At 35.2% G+C, this 21,866-nt stretch overlaps 1 protein-coding gene and 1 pseudogene across 1 annotated transcript in view; both read right to left on the bottom strand.

Moving 5' to 3' along the window:
- The window catches only part of Agbl4 (AGBL carboxypeptidase 4), a 1,194,123-nt gene that overhangs the window by 597,431 nt on the left and 574,826 nt on the right, over nucleotides 1-21,866 (bottom strand). The window lies entirely within an intron of this gene.
- Nucleotides 7,426-8,118, bottom strand: LOC143404651 (calcyclin-binding protein-like; annotated as a pseudogene).

The following is a 21,866-nucleotide window of genomic DNA, read 5'->3' as shown; positions in this document are numbered from 1 at the left end:
TCTGTATAGTAACTGAATTTTTCCTTGCTGAAACAATTACATCAGTCCCTTTCTATTTCCCATAGGGCCTTCTATCTTTTGACTAAATTTTTCTCAGCTTTATCAGTTTCAACCCATATCATCCTTATAATTTGGCCACAATTTTTTTTAATTTGAATTGAAACTCATATAACAAAATCAACCATTTTAAGTGAACAATTCAGTGACATTTAATACATTCACAATGTTTTGAAACCAACACCTCTATATAGTTTCAGAGTATTTTTATTACTCCGAAAAGAAAAATGTATAACCATTAAGCACTTACTGTTCAATTTCCTGGAGATGATTGATTGATTGATCAATTGATATATTGATTGATTGATTTTTATTTCTGGTGGTGCTGGGGATTGAACCCAAGGCTTTGTGCATGCTAGGCAAGTTCTTTTCCATTTAGCTACATCTCTAGCCCTTAGTTTTTTTGTTTTGTTTTGTTTAATCAATCTTTTCTTCTTCCTCTCCAATATTCATCTAATAAATTTAGGAAAGCACCTTTCTCTCCTTCCCTCTGTCCCTTTCTCTCTCATCATCCTATCTCCTTTGAAGCCTTTAAAGAGTAAAAAAATATAATAAATCATCACTAGCATATTTAACCTAATATTCTCTTCCAATGATATAAATAAACACAGTAGACATCTTCTGAAGTAAAATCACCTAGGAAGCAGGGTTCAACTAAATTCCACATTTATTCACAAAACAACCATATGTTTAAGACATCAGACTAAGAAAGAATATGGGGGATTAAATTCACATTAATTGAGTGATTCCCTGTGCCAACCATCATGTGCCTTATTATTTTTAGATCATTCAGTCCTCATGGGAAGTCCATAGAAGAGGCTATGTGAGATATTCAGATGACCAAAATTCAAATTTGCATAAAGACAAACACTATGCTCTTTCCATTAAATCATGTTGCCTCAAATTATAAATACTTGGGGAATATTTAATATATATCTTTTGATATATAAAAATTTAAACCTTAAATACTTAACTTTGTAGAATGGCCGTTATCTGTTGTCACATAAAAAAATCACACCAAACCTTAGTGAGTTAAAGCAACAACATTTATTTGCACATGATTGTATCCATCAGCAATTTGGTCTAGACTAAGCTGGGCAGTTTTGTTAGTCTCACATGGAATTCCTTATGTGATTGCAGTCATTTTATGATCAATAGGGATAATGATTCAAAATGCAACCACCCACATGACTTACACTTTGTTTGGCTATTACTGGAGGTGACTCAGTTCTCCTTCATGTAGTCTCTCATTCTTTAGTAGAATGGGTAACTTCTTCACATAATGGCAGAAGCATTCTAATACCACCAAAGCAGGAATAGCAAGGATTCTTAATGCCTTTGCTTAGAAGTCACAGACTATCTCTTCTGCCACATTCTAGTAGTCAAGGCAAGTCCAGAATCAAGGGCTATGAAACAGACTATATGTTTGATGAGAAGAGTGTTAATATCACATCACAAAGTGTCATGAACTCATGGAGGTATGATTCATTGGAGGAAATTACTGTAACAATCTACCATGCATAGCAACTGATTGCTTTTCTTTGTAAAGTCCCAGGTACAAAGAGCCCTTAAAGAGTACTTTGGGGAGAAAGAACCAGAGCATTGTTCAGAGTTAGTATTCTGCAACCCAGAATGGGTGGCAGATAGGAAGTTTAAATATTATGTTTCTGATGTGTTTAGCTTACATTAGTATACCCCAGTACAATGTTTAATCACAGTCTATATTTCAACTCATTTTCAGGTCCAATTAAAACCCTCTAGTTCTAAATGGGTTTAGAGTAGAAGAAGATTAAATTTTAAAAACCATTCTTATGTGAGAATATGTCTAAAAAATAAATACTGGAAACAGGTAACATAGGAGAACTCATATATGTTTCTATTAGACATTCAGGAGCTACAATATGAATCATTCTTCTGACCATTATCCTTCCCTAGGCTAACTATTTCCTTTCTTACACACTAGTTCAGGAAGTCTGACCAAAGACAGCGATATAGATTGTTATTTGTCTCACAATATATCTTTTCTCAAGTAATTCTGGGTATCCCCCAAGAAAACAGTCACTTTCCCTCTGTGTTTGCCCTCCATAATCTACAACATGTATATAATACAACACATTGCCATGTAGTATGGCAGCCATGATAATATACCTTGAAAACTATCAACTACAAGATACATGATTGATCCAGGACTGCAGCTGCTGCTGCACTCTATAATTCATTGTTGCATTTGCACCAAAGCCACACTTCTCACAAGTTGCTCTCAACCAATGATCCAATGACTGAGCCTGACAAGGATAGTAAGGCAGACTCATTCTTAAGAGGCTTGAGACTCCTCTGATAGATGACTTTGATTCAAGGATTCTCCGTGTGACCTTGCTGACCTTTCCTTCGTATCATTCTTTGCTTGGGTCAGGCTTACCTAACACTCTGAAAGCTCTCCCAACCTCTTTGGCTCTCTCCTAATTATCTCTCAAAGGAATTTCCCCTAATAAAGTTCTTGAATTTTTATTTCTGCCTTGGCATCCACTTATCACATACTTCTGTCATTAGAGTGTGAGCTCCTTAAGGGTTGTGGATATATTTTATATATTTATTTATTCCTATTTAATGCACACTCCCTGATATATAGTTAATATTCATAAGAATCTTCTGAGTGAACAAATTCTAAAATTATTTATTCATTACATTACAAAAACAACTACTAATATTTGTTGAAAACCTATGGGCTAGATACTTAGCTTAATGTTCTATAAAACTTATTGCATTTTAATTCTAACAATTTGTGTGATAGTTATATTAGAGATATAACTAAATAGATATAACCAAAGCATATCATAGATAGTAAATAGTATAGCTGAGATTTAAACTCAAAGAATTCTAATTCTAGAGACCATAAACCTAGTTATCAAAATCTATTTGTTCCTAATGTTTATGATGCTATTAAAGCAGATGAAAAGAAAAAAACATATAGAAATGAAAAAGAAAGAGTCCAAAATGCCCAGATCTTCAGGATCTAATAGAGGGCTTAACATTTTTATTCATTTGTTAATACAATGAATATCAACTATCTTCCATGAGGATACAGACTATGGATAAAGTTCTGACCTGTCTTCAAGAAAATCACAATCTGACAGAAGACAGATGGGTGAATATATAATGCCCCTTTCTATGACAATTGTTAGGGCAGGAGGAAATATGGAGATCAGAGTATGTCTCTTGCAAAAATTAAAGTGTACTTGGGATAGACATATGACAAGGAGGGCTCTATGAAAAGATTATGCAGGATCAGAGATTTATAAACCCAGAACAATCTATAAGGAAGAGAGAAAGATTATTTTACAAATTATTCATGACTTTTCCAACTTGAAAGGGACTTGAATTATGGGCAGAACTTAAATAAGAGAAAGAATAGGAAAGAACATTGGGAATAGAGCCAAGCAACATATGTAAAAGTGCAGAGGTGGGATCTTATACCATGCTGTTCCCTGAGTAATAAATACAGGAAAAGTACAGGGTACATTGGAAGAACACAGTAGATGATAATATCTGAAAGACAATAACAAGTTTATTGTTGAAGGGCTTTTTTGTTGTTGTTGTTTGTTTGTTTTTGGGTAGTGCTGGGAATTGAACCCTGGGTCTTATGTATGTGAGGAAAGCACTCTACCAACTGAGCTATATCCCAGCCCTATTGAAGAGTTCTAAAATGATGTATGAGCAACTTGGATGTTATTATTGTAGTAACAAGAAGTGATAGTGCAGGAATTTAAATGGAAGTATGATGAGATTTGAACTAAACAGTATATATACCAGCCTGAGGGCCCATAAGGTCAGAAGAGAAAAAATTAATCTTAAGAAAGAAAGAAAAATAACAACCTTTTATTCAATGTCTATTATGTGGAAAGTCTAAGGTACGTGCTATGTCTCTATTTGTTCATTTAATCCAAAAATAATCTTGTGAAATAGATATTAATATTATTTCACTGGTTAAAATACAGCTCAAAGAGGTTAACTTATTTCCTCCAAACCAAATAGTAATATAGTAAATAGTAGTTCAACTTTGAACCTATTTTCATCTGACTCTGGAATCTACCCTATAGTATCTCTGATTCCAAGAAGGACTTTGCAACTGTATACATCTTCTATCAATCATTGATCTAGTCAAGAAGTAAAACATTAAGAAAATCTTCACTTATTTTCTAGACCCTGTTCTTGTTGCTAGGGATATAAGGAGAAACTAACTATAGTTTCACTCTTGATTTAAATCATCTATATATAAGTCATTAACTTTTTGGTCAGAAGTTTCTTACTGCCTCTACAATTAAACAATGTAACAATGTAAACAATAACCATAGTGGGGCATAATGTCAGCAAGGGCAAAACCAGATCATAGTCATGATTCTCCACACTCTCTGAGCATATGGTAGGCATAAATTCCACAAGAGTTTATGGAAATGATGGAAATTAAAAGGCTAGATTCTCCATACTTATAAACTATGTACCAAGTGAGCTGAGTATTAATAAGCAGACATTTATTGAACAACAATTATATACAGAGGGTTAAAATGAGACTCAAGTTACGGTAGGTATTTGAAAAGGAGAAAAAAATTTAAAAAGTAAAATGTAGATAAAGAGCCCAAACATATGTATATATTTATATACAAATAATTCCAGACACTCATGAATCTATGTACTTAGTCATTGGCATGAACATAAATACCATATTCCACAAAAAGCAATGACACACATAGAATATTCCAGTACCATTAACATATATATCCTCATTACTGGACAAATCCCTCAAAGTATAAAATAACATTTCAATTACTTTGCTCAGAAAAATTACAAAACAAGCTTAAAATAATAAATTAGCTTCCCATTTGACTTGAGAACAGTAGCCAATGAATAGAATATAATGTTAGAATACATGGACTTTGTCTATTCTACTTCTAGTGAGAGTCATTTCTTAAAATAAATTCAAAAATCATTAAACTGATGTCTAACCTTAATCTTCTATAAAAAAATTTAGCTAATATAGATTTTCTTTTCATAGTCGGATCACTCCTATGTTCCATTTAGAAAGGCTCTTTGGGGGTTTCACAATGACAAAACAGAGAAGGTTGCTTTCTTAGCTTCTCTGTGGCATAAAACCAAGCAGATAGGCAGCTTCACAGCAAGGTAGGTGAACAAAAAAGGGTGGTGGAGGACTTTACTGGAACTTAATACTGGACATTCAAAGCTGATCAAGGATTCAGGAGGTTGGATATAATAAAATAAGGAAGAAATCCCAGTGCCGCAGCCACTGCCACAGCTGGAGGCACCAGACAGAAAAAAAAATGGTTCCTTACAAGCAAAGTGGAGGGATAAGGGAATTAAAGAAACCTGCATTTTTAGGAGGCCTTAGGAATGTCTGGGTACAGAGAGTTTAGAGATTAAAGACACTGCTCAATTAAACTGAAAGGCATGCTGCACAATATTTTTGTGCAGGAAAGAAGTAAAATTTCTCCTGGCTTCATGCAGAGGACAGAGGAGGAAACCATTTTGCAGTCGAGGCACAAAGGGGTAGCTGGGAAGCCAATTCCTGCAAATCTGAGTTTGGCCCCCAAAACAGGCCTGGCAAACCCACATTGCACAACATAGAGTGTGCCTTGGTGTCCAGGAGAAAATCAAACATGGAGAGAAGTTTACACAGGGGAATACGGGTCATGGAAACCCACCCAGTTCTCCCCATCCCTGTCCAATCCAGGCCAAATGGTAGAGGTGCACCTGGCCAGGAATTCAAAAGAGTAAGGGTGGGAGAGATTGAGTTTCGATACTGAACCCAAGACCAGGAAACGTGGGGGTCTTCAGATGACATAGTGGACTAAGAATTAGCTCCTCCACCACTTAAGTGGATCCCAGGGGAGATCCCTGGAATGCAGTCTTTCAGCATGAACCAGCAATTGCTGGGTCTTGGAGGTGCACTGATTTAAAATCTCCAGACCAACTGGCATTCTGGGAAGAACCTGGACATATCTAAACCTAAATCCCATCTCCAGGAGTTCAGCCTATGGGATTACCTCTCTCACTCTAGCAACCCCACCATGAGGGTGGAGCAAGCATCATAATCCAGAAAATCCCAACCAACACTGCTGACAAGGGAAGCTCAGAATCTTTTGAAATCCAACGGAAACAACACTGTAACTCTTCATCAAGATCTTTTTTCTTTCTATTCTTTCTTGTTTAATTGTGTGTGACCTTAATGGTTTAAGGATATTTATACAAATTAATAATTGTTTTTTTGGTCATTTCTAGCATTGTTAAATCCAGCTATTTTTCATGGATCAGTTTCTTTGAGGAATAGGATGTTTGATTAGTATATTTCAGATTTGTTTTCTGTTATTTTTTATTTTTAATTTTTTAAATTTTTAGTTTATATATATTTTTCTCTCACTTATCTGTTTCCTTTGATTCTCTTTTTGTCCTTTCTTCTTCTAACAGCCAATCTCTATCACTCTTTCACTCTTCCTTTCATTTTATACTTCTATATTTTATCTTCCTCCCTCACAAACATCATATCCTATATCACTTCTGTTTGGTTCCGGTCCACCATTCAAAATTGTAAATGCTGTTGCAAACTTTCTGCTTTTATTATAGGAAATAAATAATCATATCACTTATGTTTATTGTAACAATTAACACTGTAAACATCATAGCAGGAATTATGTGGTTTAATTCTGTATATTGTTTACATTGGTTGTTGTTATTATTTTTCTCTCCCTAAACAGTGAAGTACCACAAACATTTAGGGACATTATAAGACTACAGGGTAGAAACTTTACTTCCTCAGATCCACATTGCTGGATGAGTGGACACACAAACAACATGAAAAAGCAAGGGAACAAATTTCCTCAAACAAACAGATACTTACTTCAAAGACAGAATACTTCAATAACACAGTAAAAAAATATTGGAGGAGTTTAGAATATACATAGTTAAACAGATCAAGAGGTAAAGGACATTGTAAGGAGTAAAATGAAAGAGAAGATACAGAAAGTGAAAGTTCATTTCAATAAAGAGAGAGAGAATATTAAAAAATCAAGCAGAAATACTTTAAATGCAGGGATAAATAAACCAAATTAAAAATTCAAAGGGGAGCATTACACTAGACCACTTGGAAGATAGAGTTTCAGGCAGTGAAGACAAAACATATAATCTTTTTTTTTTAATAAGCATGTTTTATTTAAATAAATCCTTCAGTAAAGGAGAATTTACTGCTTTACTGTGTAAGTAGTTATGTCAAATTTATATGTGCAGCTCTCCAACATTCCCTTATTGAAAACATTCATATTTCCACATCACAGTTCCCCCAAAGACTTAAATGTCTCAAAATTATGTTTCTCCTTTGGCTTGCTTCTCTCTTGATTCCACCCAGGCTTTGTTAATGGTTTTTTTCATATCATCATCTCCATCTTCATAAATTTTCTTTAGAACATTCATTAATCCCTCACTAGGATCTGTTTTGGTGTCCTATGAAGGCTTTTCTTTCTCTTTGCATTCTTTTTCAACCTGAGTCAAGTACTCTCACCATGTGTTTTCTGCTTTCTTTCTACATAAGATAAGAACTATATCAGTCTTAACTTTTTTTGAACTGCCTTCCACAGAGATGGGTTTTAACAGATTGTTCACAATCATGGAGTAATTCTTCCCATTTAGATTCTTTACCAAAAGATCAAATGACCTCTCTGTGAAATGAACCTGCACATTCTCTGTGGGAACTTGATGAACTCCCGTTAAAGTAATGTAGATTTTCACAAACTTACCAGATTGATCCCATCCATAATTACTGATTTTCATAATTAATCCTGTTGTGATGGGAGGAACCACAGTAGCTGGGTTTTCATTGTCAAGAAGTTCTGGTTTCTTCTGTGAGTTCTGTTGCATCTTGTTCTTTATTTCTGTCTCAATCTTGTTTTTTTTTTTTTCTGCTGTAAGGGCATCATGTACTCTTTTTCTAGTGGTCTTTTCCAGCAACACATTTACCTCTTCTAGATCGTTTTTCAGCTTTTCCAGAGCTGAAGCCATGGTCTGGCTGGGTAAGGCCACAGGCCAGCACTGCAGCTGTGCACCTGAGACAGGAAACATTGTGCCAAGCATTCCGCCATGAGCAAAGCCCTCAAAACATATAATCTTGAAAATAAAGTTGATCATGGAGAAAAGATGTAGAATATTTCATCCATGAATGGTTAAATACACTTTTTTCTTAACAACACCAGAAAATAGATCATATAATAGGCCAGAAAGCAACTCTTAGCAAATACAAGAGGGAGGGAGGGAGGGAGGGAGGGAGGAGAGAGAGAGAGAGAGAGAGAGAGAGAGAGAGAGAGAGAGAGAGAGAATACCTTGCATTATATCAGATCATAATAAAATGGAATTAGAAATCAATGATAAAATAAAAAACAGAAGCTACTCTAACACCTGTAGACAAAATAACACCATATTGAATGATGAATGGATAGCAGAAGAAATCAGTAATGAATTTTAAAAATACTTAGAAGTAAATGATAATAGCGATACAATAAATAAAAATTTCCAGGACACTATGAAGGCAGTGCTAAGAGAAAAGTTCATTATATTGAGCTCACTCATTAAAAGAATAGAAAGTCAACAAATAAAAAAACCTACTAATACATCTCAAAGTCCTAGAAAAAAAGAGAACTAATCAACACCAAAAGCAAAAACAAGAAATAGTTAAAATCAGAGCTGAAATCAATGAAATTGAAACAAAAAAAATCAATGAAAGAAAAAGTTCTTTCAAAAAAATCAAGAAAATTGATAGACCCTTAGCAAAACTAATGAAGAGAAAGAGAAAAATTTCAAACTACTAAAGTTCATGATAAAAAAGGAAATAATATCATGGGCACCACTAAAATATAGATGATAATCAGAAATTATTTTGAAAATTTATATTCTAATGAAATAAAAAATCTTGAAGACATCAACAAATTTCTACAGACATAGGCCATACCCAAATTGAATCAGTAAGACGTAATTTAAACAGATAAAATTTTTTAATAGAGAGAGAGAGAGAGAGAGAGAGAGAGAGAGAGAGAGAATTTCAAAATTTATTTTTTAGTTTTCGGCCAACATGGGCCTCACACATGCCAGGCGAGCGCTACTGCTTGAGCCACATCCCCAGCCCCTAAAGAGATAAATTTTAAGCAATGAAACTGAAGATTCCATCAAAAGCCTACTTGAAATGGAACCACCATTTGACCCAGTTATCATACTCCTTAGCATACACTCAAAAAACTTAAAATCAGAATACTATAGTGATGTGGCCACATCAATGTTTATAGCAGCTGAAATCATGAAAGCTAAGCTATAAAAATAATCTAGGTGCCCTTCAACAGATGAATAAATAAAGAAAATGTGGTATATATACACACAATGGAATATTTCTCAGCCATAAAGAATGAAATTATGGCATTTGCCAGTAAATGGATGGATCTGGAGATTGTCATGCTATGCAAAATAAGCCAATCCCCCCAAAAACCAAAGGCTGGATGTTTCCTCTGATATATGGATGTTAATGCACAATAAGGGGGTGGGGGTGAGGAAGAGTAGAAGTCCATTGGATTAGACAAAGAGAAATGAACAGAAGTGATGGGGGATGGGAACAAGAAAGACAGTAGGATAAATCAGACATAACTTCCCTATGTTTATATATGAAGACACAACCAATGTAATTCCACATCATGGAATAGAAAATTATGCTCCATGTATATATAACATGTTAAAATACACTCTCCTCCCTTGTATATCTAAAAAGAACAAATAAAAAATAATAAAGGAAAGAGAGAAAGAGAAAAAAGTCTCTTTGACTCCTTTATTTCCCTTCCCCTATTTTCTTCTTCTTTTCCTACTCCTTTTTCTTCTCTCTTTCTCCCTCTTTCCTTCTTTCCTCCCTTCCCTTTTTCCCTCCCTCACTTGTTCTGTTTCATAATATGCAGACTATAATACCATAATGTATATGGGAATATTTAGAATGAGGTTAAGGCAACACAAAGAAGACCTCATTATGTGCTCCTATAGTAAATTCAAAAGTATAAGAAAGGCTGATTATCCAAGGAAGTGGCCTGGTTCAACCCAGGAAGAACAACAAGTGGCAATCCCTCAACAAAATTCTAGCTTTCAAGGCTCATTGCATTAATCAGATTTTTGTCACTGTGACTAAAATTCCTGACAAAAAATTTAGAGGAGGAAAAATTATTTTGGCTCATGATTTGGCTCATGACTTCAGAGGTTCTGTCCATAATTGGCCAATTCCATTGATCTAGGTTAGAGATAAAAGCTAAAAGACATGGTGTAGAAGTACTGCTCTATCCATCATGTTCAGAAAGTTTATAGACAGGGGAAGGGGCTACAAAAAAGATAATCCCTTCCAGAGCACATATCCCAGTGATCCACATCCTCAAGTCATGCTCTGCCTGCCTACAGTTACCATTCAATTAGTCCATTCAAACTAGAATGGACTGATGAAGCTATAACTCTTACTATAATCTAATCAATTTAACTCTGAATAATACTATATTTACACAGGAACATTGAAAACATTTCATATCCAAACCATAGCATTCCAACCTTGGTCCCCAAAAGCTTAGGTCTATCTCACATATAATTGTCAGTGTATAGATACAGTACATATTTTGCTAAATGTATTTCTAAATATTATATAGTTTTTGATGGTATCATAATTATTATTTTAAATTTTATTTGCTAATTGTTCATTGCAAGTATAGCAAACACAGTCTTAGGGCATGGATACAATGTAGACAAGTTCTTTGCCATATTGTAACAAGGTGGCCTCTAATGAATTTATTAACAAAAGCCTCATTTCCATCTGAAATCTCTTGAGCACAGTCTTTACTCTCCATATTCCTAACAGCATGCTAGCCTTCTACTTCCCAACATAATTGCCCATTAATCTTTGCCTACAACATTCTAAGTTTACTATAGTCCATTTTCCCCCAAATTTCCAAATCTCTCCTGGAAACCAATTCTAAAAGCTGCTGAATTACATTGTCAGGTATAGTCACAACAAAAAGCCACTCATAATACCAGTTATCTGTTATCCAACTTTTAATCACTGTGTTGAAATACCTGAGAAGATTTATTTTAGTTCAGGTTACAGGGTTTCCTGTCCATTGTTAGCTGGTTCCACTGTTTCAGAATGGAACAACATTATGGAAGAGCATGGCAGACAAACATCATGGTAGCCAGATTACAGAAAAAAAGAGATAGAATAGGGCCCAGGACAATATATGTCCCTAGTGATCTTCTTCCTCCAACTAGGCCTCACATAGTTTCTACTGCTTCCTAATATGCTATTGATCAGCAGCCAACATACAAACCTTTGGAGGATGTTCTAGATCCACAATACAACAGGTGGGGACCTAGGAAACGGTGGGAATTAACATCAGTCAGAGTATCAATTTTTTCTGAAAAAATAATAACTTTTCCACAAATGTGTCCCTAGAGCATACCTGTATCTCCCTGCAAGATTTTATATGAAAAACTAAGCACGATAGTTAGAAGGCAGTGGTATATAAAAATTGTAAGTGAAATTATGATACATCCTAAGAGGTCGAGTCACAGGGTCTAGAAAAAGTAAGTATATTTAGCAAAGTAGAGTAAAAAGGCAAAGGCTTTAGAGCCACACAAATTTGTGCTGGAATCATGAATCTGTCTTTCACAAGCGTTGAGTGTTTGGACAATTCATTTCACACCCCTGAACTTTAAGTTATTTATCAATGTCATGCAGTGTTAAATTAGAAATAATATTCTCTCGAAGAACAAAGTCTGAAATGCCAAGCATAATATTTTGTTTAAATGTGGTAATGATTAATGGTACCACATAATATAGTATACTATATGTTTTTTAGTTCTAGCAGTCATTTCCAATGAAAATTCTTCCTGGTTTACTAGCAGAATTTAAGAATTTTTCTGGTTTCCTTTAATCCCTTTCACAGAATTCTGATCTTGTCCTTACCACAGTAAATGGTAATTATGACTATTCTGTTTCATTCTCCACTATATCCCAAGGATCTGGCACATAGTAGGAATTCTGAAATGTTATATAAGGAGCTGTGGTTATGGCTTAGATCATTTACCTGGCACATGTGAGGCACTGAATTTGATCCTCAGCACCACATAAAAAATAAATAAATAAAATAAAGTTATAAGAAAGATAAAATGTTAGATAAATAAGGATAATGTCTTCCCTAATAGAACACGAACTTATCAAGAGCAAGAACTAGGACTCATTTGAGAATTCAATTTTTATGAGAACAGAGCCCATGCCTGTTCTTGCCTTGATCACTACTAAAGCATCAGAAACTAGAATAGTTACTGGAGTTGACTGAGATCAATCAATATCTCTAGCACCAAATTCAAGACATGAAATAGAATAAATGCTTAGTGAATGCTTGTAGAATGAATGAATAAATGACTGAATATATTTTTGAATTGATCCTGTCACTAAAAGAGGTAAAGATTCATCTACTTGAGATAACTGGGAGAATGGTCAATAATTACTGGATGAGTCTTGGTTACAGATAGCTTCAGAACATCATAGTTCCAACCATATGAAGTTAAATCTTATATGTTAGAGTTAGATCTTTAAAGACTATGTAGTCATCTCATGGGACTACCTCACTTATGTTCTTTTCTTAAAAATGGAGGATTTTATTATTGTTTCCATAATGCTAAAAGCAATAGGAAGGCATTAAAATATTTTAAACAGGTGTATATTTTTCAAAGAGCAATCTGGCTGCAGTATTAAGAATAGTCTATAGATAAACATAACTTGCATGCAGGAAACTGGTAAGTAACCCAAGAAGAAATAATAACTCAAACTGTATAATGGCAATGCAGATAGGGAGAAATACAGATTAAAGAGACAGTAGGAGGTAAAATCAACAGGACACATTAATATACATTGGGTATGGAGTGGAAAGTCAAAGATAGGAATAAATTAGAGATATGAGTTGTATTTCTCTACTTTTGTTTATCTCCTCTATTGAAACTGACTTCCTTTGAGACAGCAGTCCTGTCTAATTTGTTCCTAATGCTTTGCATTGTGCCTAATGCATTATGGTGAGAATTTGCTGAAAGGATGAAAATATCATTGGCCAGCAGATGTAATAGAAAGAACAATATTAAGAAATTAATACTAGTAGGGAAAGGTCAACAACTCTGCAGTTAGAGTTGTAGTTTATGGGAAGGTTGGCAAGGGCAGGGCAACACTAGAGAGACTATCAAGGCAAGGACTAAGCACAGAGAAATATCCAGTTTTGGAGTATAAGGTGGTATCTCTATCTTAGGAAGAGAACAGATGGAGCAGTTACAATGTTAGGCTCTGGCCAAATGGCTTGAGTTCTAACCTTGGCTCTGACTCTTCTGGATCTATGACCTTCTTTGAGCAGTTATTTAATACCTTTAAAATTAAGTTTCCTTATCCGTATACAAGGATAATAATAGTACAGTGGTAGTAAGGATTAAATGTGTGTGTATGTGTGTGTGTATACATATATATGTATATGTATATATATATATATATATATATATATATATATATAATCTCATATACAGCACTAATAAATGTCTAGCACAATGTCCTAATCCACAATAAAGATTATCCATCAACTAAAATAAAAAGTCCAGACAAGAAGGATAATGACAATAATAATAGTCACTTTCATTTATTTAGCATGTTGTATAGTAGGTTCTTTATAACCATTTTAATTAGATTTAGAAAGATTAAATAATTTGAATGCAACATATAGAAAATTCAAGACAAGATTTGTCTGAACTTCAAGGCCCATAGTTTACTGCTAAAATTACTGAATTATTGAATTGAGTTAGCCCCTGAACAACTTTGGTATATCCAGTGCTGAAAGTATTGACCCAACCACAGCTTTACTACTTTCTGGCCATAGGAAATTGAGAAAAATCTGAATAACTTTCTGAATCTGTTACTTCATCTGCAAAATTAATAATATACTCTTAGAGGAGTAGTTAATGGGTTAAATGAGACAATGAATTTAAAGATTTAAACATTTTCCAGGTTGAGTCCAATGTTATTTCCTAAACTCATCCAGGCATGTCTTATCTTCTTAAGAGCAAGGATTTATGTACTCTTCTTTCCTTCTTCAGAGTAATAATCTGCCTAGTTGCATTCTTCCCATTTTCTCTTTGTTCCCACATGTAATGAAGGCCAATCAAAAGCTCCAGACTAATGAAGTCACTGGGTCAGTGGCATAGAGATTTGGTTTTACCAGTTCTGGGATCTCTAAGGATGCTGGAGGGAGCTGCTCAAAAGATGAGAAACAACAGAAGATATGAAAATAAGTGAAAAAAATTCTATATTCCTATAGAGAATGCAGGTGGGGACAGAGGGACTTAGGTGACAAGAGTTGGCTCTTAATATCAGGTGGCTCCCAGTGGCTGAGGCACAAGGATATCTACCCTGGATAGTTACATTAAACAGTAATCAGACTAAGAGAATGGGACTAGAAATATGAATAGATTATACCAATTGCTAGGGTATTATTAGAATCTCACCCTAGGTGGAAGAGAGGCAGAAGACAAAGAATGACCATTCTCTCAGGTAGATCCTGAAAGATAGTAGAAAAGGGCAGTGGATTGCAGAATTCCAGGCAGAATAAACCTTTCCTCTTTAGGGTTCCCTTGTCACTGTTTGTACAATAAAACTATAAACTACAAGTCCTCTTATGTGCAGGCTATACTTTATTATATATGGTGTCTTGTACCTACCACAGTGTGAGTACTAGATACTATCCTAAACTGCATGGATATGTAATGAAAAGAACCATAATCTAGAACCTGGTAAACCCATTCTATCCCTTGGTAACAACTAGGTCTTATTCAGCTAACTAACCTTCCTGAGCATTGGTTTCCTCATCTGTTTAAAAGGACTAATAATATGCCTTGCCCTAGTAAATTTATTGGAATAGTGATGTGAAAGTGATTTGTAAACTGTGAGGCATAGAAAGGCTATTTTTATAAGTTTTATCTCATCTTTCTAATGAGGCTATAAATTCAGTGGGTACAAGCTGTTCTTTATTCACCATTTGAACCTTGTCTGCCACGGGGTATAAAAAGTGGAATAAGCTTTCCAATGCCAGACACTGTGCTAGGCACCTCACATGCCTCATACAATTATTCATACAATTTCATTTAGTTCCTCTAACAACTCTATCCCTTCTTCCTTGAGACCTGGCTGCCTTCCAAGAAATGACAGATAGTCAGTAAATACTTCTGGATTGAAATATTGTACTTCCATTTTCACACTTCGGAATTTGACTGATGTAGTTAAAGAAGAGAATTAGTAAAAGGGGTATAATTCTGTTAATGAGTGACAAAAAATGGCAGTGACCATCAAGAAAGCAGACTATTTACTTTCTAAACAATCCCATCATTTATTCCACTAAAAACCATCAAACTCCTGCTGTAGAGGGCAATTTTTCTATCCCAGGAAGTGTCCTGGCCACAATGTGATGTTTTTATTATATTTACATTCAACCTAAGTATTGCATAGATATTAGAAATACAACTCTATCTCTGAGGAAATTTGGGGGTTACTTAATCTTTGCTTACCATATATATTTAAAACTGGTTTCTATTTGTAATTTCACACCAATTATAGAATCATAAAATGTTCTGCCTTCTTCTAGTTCTGTTTGAGAGTCTGATTTTGTCCTCATTGGTCTGGCTTTTCTCATTTTTCTTTCATCTCAGCACACAATCACAGTTACTACAGCAATTGGCTTCCTCACTACCCACAAATATACCATGCTCATCCTGAGACCCTTGCAATTTTCTCCAAACTCATCTGCCTGACATTGTTTGGCTTCTCATAATCCATAGTCACAAAAGGGTTATTTTAGTAGTCAAACTTGATTATGCCTATCTCCCCTTCAAAGTTCCTATCAGCTTTGAGATGAAGTCCAAGCTCCTTGGTACTATACGGTCTCTGTCCTCTTTCCTCTGCTTCCCCACCTTCAGAATACATGCATGTATATCTACATAACTGTGTCACATTTCACTTCTACTGACAGACTTGAAGTTTTCCGAACATTTCTTGTGGTCTCGCCTTCAGGCTTTACATGAACTGATAAATATTCCATTCTTTTCTGTGTTTAGGCAGCTCTTATATTTCTCTGAGAGTCAACTCAAGCATTGTCGTCCCAAGGAAAACTCCAACTTCTTACTCTGTGGTCCCCAACCCACCTTCTCCAAAGCTGAATGAGTTATTTTCATTATTCTTAGAGCTCTCCTAAACATAGCACAACACATGTGGTAGATGTTTCCTTTTGAGAAATATGGGACCTAAACAAAATTATAACATTACAAATATTGACTAACTAGCTGAACTACTTTATTACATATGAAGAAACTGAGGTCCAGCAAGACGACCTTAAGGTCTAGGACTAGATCCCAAATTTCTTGATATTATTAGCAATTACTCCAAACACCAAAGATACAGAGAAAAAGAAAAGAAACTAACATTTATAGGGTGCCAGATATAGAACTGCAATGACTCGACTTTTGCAAATGCTGAAACTCTGATATGCTTCTCATAACATTGTGCTTTTGTCACTGCTCCACAGAGGAAGGCCAAGTTTCTGAGAGTCCCATGACTACAAGCTGTATAAGGACATAGCTAGGATTCCACACATATCTCACACAAATATAGTACTTCTCCTTCACTTAGCACATGTTGTGCTCTTACTAGAACCACTGAAGGCTATTCTAATTGCTCTAGGAAGAATAATGCAAAAAAGAGGGTAAAAACAGATTTACACCAAATGTAGTGTACACAAGCAAAATGATTTTGAAACTGACACACTGAATGTGCATCACTAAATGGAGAGCTGAACATAAATGAGGAAAAATAGCACCAGAAGATCAAATCTGTGTTTGCAAAAACACTATGACCTTAGTTCCAGATGACATATATGCAAGGGAACTGGGAAGCAAGTTGCTAGGCATCATGATGCCAATTAGGGCAAAGATATCCATTCCTAGACAAAGTCAGGTGCTACTGCTGTGTCTTTTAAGAATGACTTTGACCTTCTATGATAGGTTTGTATAAAAGTTTACATTTAAATGTCAGTATTTTCAATACAATCACTTCACATTTGCACACTATAGGATATTAAACGGGATTTTGAAAAGTCATATGGAAGAGTCTCTGCCACTTTTGACTTGACACTTACTAAATTGTGTGACCATAGATTCTATAAGCTTCAATGTCTCATTTGAAAGATGGGAGTAGTGATAATGTCATTTAAACCTGTCATGAGATTTAAGCATGGTGTTGGAGCTTAAGTACCTGGCACCCAGGCACAGATTGTAATGGCTCCCTCCCTTTATCTCCTTGTGTTAACCATAATGTTCTTCTGAGTGTTTTCATATGTATTTGATCCTGACAAGAATCCTGTGAATTGAACAGGACAGACATAATTTTATCATTTGACAGATACTGAGGAACTTTTCATGATTTGCCTAGAAGTTCCTGCTAATATTTATGTGATAGAACCAGGAAGTAAATACAGGATTTGCTAGTGTTGTGCTTCACTTATTCAACTAACCCATATCCACACCTATTAGGCTTTGTGGACATGGCATTGAGGAAGACAGACCTTGTTCCTTTCACCATAGAAATTCCTCTTAACATAATAGATTTTACAGAAAAGGGCATACAAAGTAACCATAGAAGGCAGATCCTTGGCACAACACTATAAGCAAGCCATTTACAAGCAAAGCACCACAACTCTTATATAAATTCCATGTTTACTAAAGAGAGATCCACAAAGTCTGGCTGGAGGTGTACTACTTGTCCAAAGTTAATGATGGACCACTAACATGTCATCATAAGAATATAACAAACCTTCTTTCCCCCTTCAACACCCTCAGAATAGGCTATGATGTTACTTTAGAAATGTTTCAATGTGTCTATAGAGCTATTTTAGCATTCTCTTAGTTATACCAATCAACACTTCAAAACAAGAGAAACTTGGACATATGTTCTTCCTGATCATGCCTCACATTGAACTAAAACAGTCTTACCACATTAAAAACACGAAGGAAGTTCTCGCTACTTCCCCCTCACACCTCTCTGCCTCCTGACCCAGTTTGGGGACTGATTTTACTTGGATTATGCAATGTTCTGCGTAGTTCTGTGCCCTCACATCTCTTCCCTCCCTTAAAGTCTCTTCCTTGATCCAATCCTGTTTTTGCAGGTATTTAAGGATCCCTCCTTCTGTCAGGAAAATCAACATCAAATCAGCCTCAACTCTTCTGTCTCTATACCAGACAGTGCTCAGGTGGCACTCTTAAAACTTACCTGTGGACTTTCTAGCCCTATTCCCCAGCATGTGATCTGCTTCTGCTCCATGTAATCCTGTCTCCATGTAGAGCCTTGTCTTCTCCCTCCATTCCTGGCCCTGTGATTATGGTTCCCTTCTTCTCCCTACCATTAACCTGTCACAAACTTACTATAATTTCACCTTCCAGTCTTATGTCTTCTTCTCCCTCCTTCATAGAATTCTTGGCAGCCAACTTGATATGTCATTGCTCCCCAGCACCTTCTGTCCTGCCCAATACATACATATTTTTTTAGTTCTTCATTCATACTCCCTTGTACTTGGAATATTCTCTATCCAAGCTTTGCCTTCAAAACTCCTAATCTAGGGCTGGGGTTGTGGCTCAGCGGTAGAGTGCTTGCCTCTCACATGTGAGACCCTGGGTTCGATCCTCAGCACCACATAAAAAATTAAACAAGTGAAATAAAGGTATTGTGTCCAAAAACACAAATAAAAAATTTTAAAAAAAGAAAAACTCCTAGTCTATCCATCCTATAAGTTTAGTCTCAAATATGCCTTACCCTACCATCTTTCCACACTGGGCAAATAAGGCAGGAAAGCTGGCCAGTGTAGTTACAGGCTGTGAATTTTTAATAGTCATCCTTTCACACCAAAAGTACAAAATTTGGTTGTTCTTGTACTGTGTGTCCTTGAGCAACTTAATGAGCCTTTATGAATCTCAGCTTCCTCATCTGTAAAATGGTAATAATAGTACTAAGTCTCATGGTAATAATGATATCAATTCTAGAACATTGCAGTTGCTCAGTAAATAACAGCTAATTATTTATCATTAATGATAAGAGGGTGTATACACAAAAAAATGGCCAAAGGACTTAGAACTTCTGACATGGGTACCACAGATTTAAGAATAAGAACTCAAATCTACTTGTGAGGCTTATGGAAGCTTTCATGAAGGGCAAAACATTTGAATTTGGCCATGGAAGATGGTTACAATGTCAATACATAAAGATAGTAAGAAAAGCATTCTAGGAAGAAATAATCATAAATAAAAACATGCAAGTGGGAAAACACGGGTGTAAATTTATGGTTAAATTACATACACTGACTGAATCAGAATAGGAGGAAAATGTAGTCAAGAGACATATTGTTAGAAATGACTTCTGGAGATTGAAATTATGTCCTTTATTTTAATATATGTCCATGTGGTGAGAAGAATATTCTTACAAATTTTTCACAACACCAGAAAATTTGAAAATATACTAAGACTTTGGCATGGCTCCAAGAAGGTTTTGGTGAGTACAATTTGGTTTTTGCTAGCATTCATAGGAGGTGTGAATAAGATTCAGAACCTTTAGTATAAAGGAAAAGCTAAAAGCACTCCACTTCTCCCTTCCTCTCCCCCCACCCTCTTTTGGTTAAGGCACAGCAGCCTTTGGGGGGTTTTATTAGAAAATTCTCGTGCCAGCTGTCTCTTTTCTCTAACTCACATTCACACAATACGCCTCTCTTGTTTCTCTTCAGCACTGCACTCAGATACTAATGAGTTTTCAGGAATAGAAAACCCAACGGAATATTAAAATTGGAAAGAAGAGCTCGTGGAGTTAATTTTGCCGAAGTACATCACAACACACTGCACTGTTGTAAGAATGAATATTCAAATAGGAATTCAGTCATGGGAAAATTAATTAAGGAAAATGTTATTGCTAATATTGCTTTTCATACATATACATATGCAGAGACACACAATCATCTATTGGCTCCAGCACTGACAATAATAAAAGTTAAACATTTATGAAAGTCAAATGTTTAAGATCTCTTGCTGAGTTGTTGTTAAAAATAATAAGTTAAAAAATGTAAACTATGATTTCAGAAAACTAGTTCTAAAACACAAATCTCATTATGTCATTCCTTTGCTAGAAACTCTTCAATGGATCCAAAATATCTTTCAAAATAAGTCAAAATCCTCAGGCAGAAAGCCCTTCACTATGTGGCTCATGTTTACATCATCTCATTTCACTTACTTACATTTTCCCAAATGTGCTAAGCTCTTGAATCCCTCCCAGTCTTTGCACATACCAGTCCATAAGTGGTGCATTCTTTCACCCCTTTCTTTTTTTTTTTTTCATGACAGGACATATTTATTGAAAGTCCAATATTCCACAGAACAAATGAATAAGAGCAAATCCTCAATTTTACAATTTGTTGGAAGACATTTACATGTATATGCATACCTAAAGTGTCAATTACATTTTACTGACGGAGGGATATTTCAAATAAAACTAGGAAATTCAAATTTAAAAATAAGAAATTATTAATTCCTTTAGGAGTATCAAGAGAGACTTATAAAAGTGTCAATTCTGTAGCTAACTCTTGTAAAATGAGCTAAATTTTTATTAGAGTTTCAAGTGAAGGAAATATCATGAGTAAAAGCAAAGAAGTCTAACTGCTGGTTGTTTGTTTAACTGGATTTGGTCACATGATTGTATGTGAGTAGTGAAGGAGAATGAGACATCAAGAAAGCTAAGCTTTCTAGATTGGGTGAATAAATGGGAAATAGGGAAATGAAGACTTCTCTTTTGTCCAGTGAACTGAAGTTCTCTGGTGAATGTCCCACTGGAAGTATTAGAAACACAGACCTAGAGAAAGAAAATATATATGATAATATGAGGAGATAAAGATTTAGAATGAGTTCAAGTATGACATCCAGTTCAAAACAAACTATAAAATCTTGTATTATCCCAACATTCAATGATTGGGGGCTTGGGGATGGAGAGAATGGAAAGGTACAGACAGAATGATAGAAGGAGAGCTGAGAGAGTCTAAGCAAATCTGAAGAAGAACCGATTGTCTGGCCTTGGCTGTTATTGTCAAACATTCTGGAAATTAGATAGATAGAGATACAGAAGATCCAGTGTTGAGAATGGAATGCTGAATTGCACTAAGAAAACAACACAGCTCTCTAATCAGTCAAAAAGAAATAATAATAAACATCAGTATAATTATCATTATCAGATTCAGTAATATTATTTTGATGTCTTTTTTTGGTCTTAATAAATATTTCATACTCTGTGTCATTTATGTCAAGTGTTGATCCCTAAACTGTGTAAAAACCCTTCTCAAACTTAGGGAATATATCAGTCTTTTTTCCATAACTGCGGGCTTGAACATTTTATTGTTCTTTCCACATGGAAATGAGCTTCAAGCATGGCAGTCTTTGGAGGTTAAGGGTGGATACTTACCTAAGAGAGTGGGATAAAGTGGAATAAGCCCTGTCTAAGTCTCTTAATCACAGAATGAGGGGATTAATGCACCTAATCTTTAAGTGGCTTGGTCATCTTTGGATGTTGTTGAATAACAAATTGTCCTTTTTTGACTATAATAAATTTTCATATTTGGATCAAATGTTACATAGATGTTGAA

The sequence above is a fragment of the Callospermophilus lateralis genome, chromosome 7, assembly GCF_048772815.1.
Source record: "Callospermophilus lateralis isolate mCalLat2 chromosome 7, mCalLat2.hap1, whole genome shotgun sequence".
NCBI classification, from domain to species: Eukaryota; Metazoa; Chordata; class Mammalia; order Rodentia; family Sciuridae; genus Callospermophilus; species Callospermophilus lateralis.
This window is presented reverse-complemented; position numbering and strand designations above follow the sequence as displayed.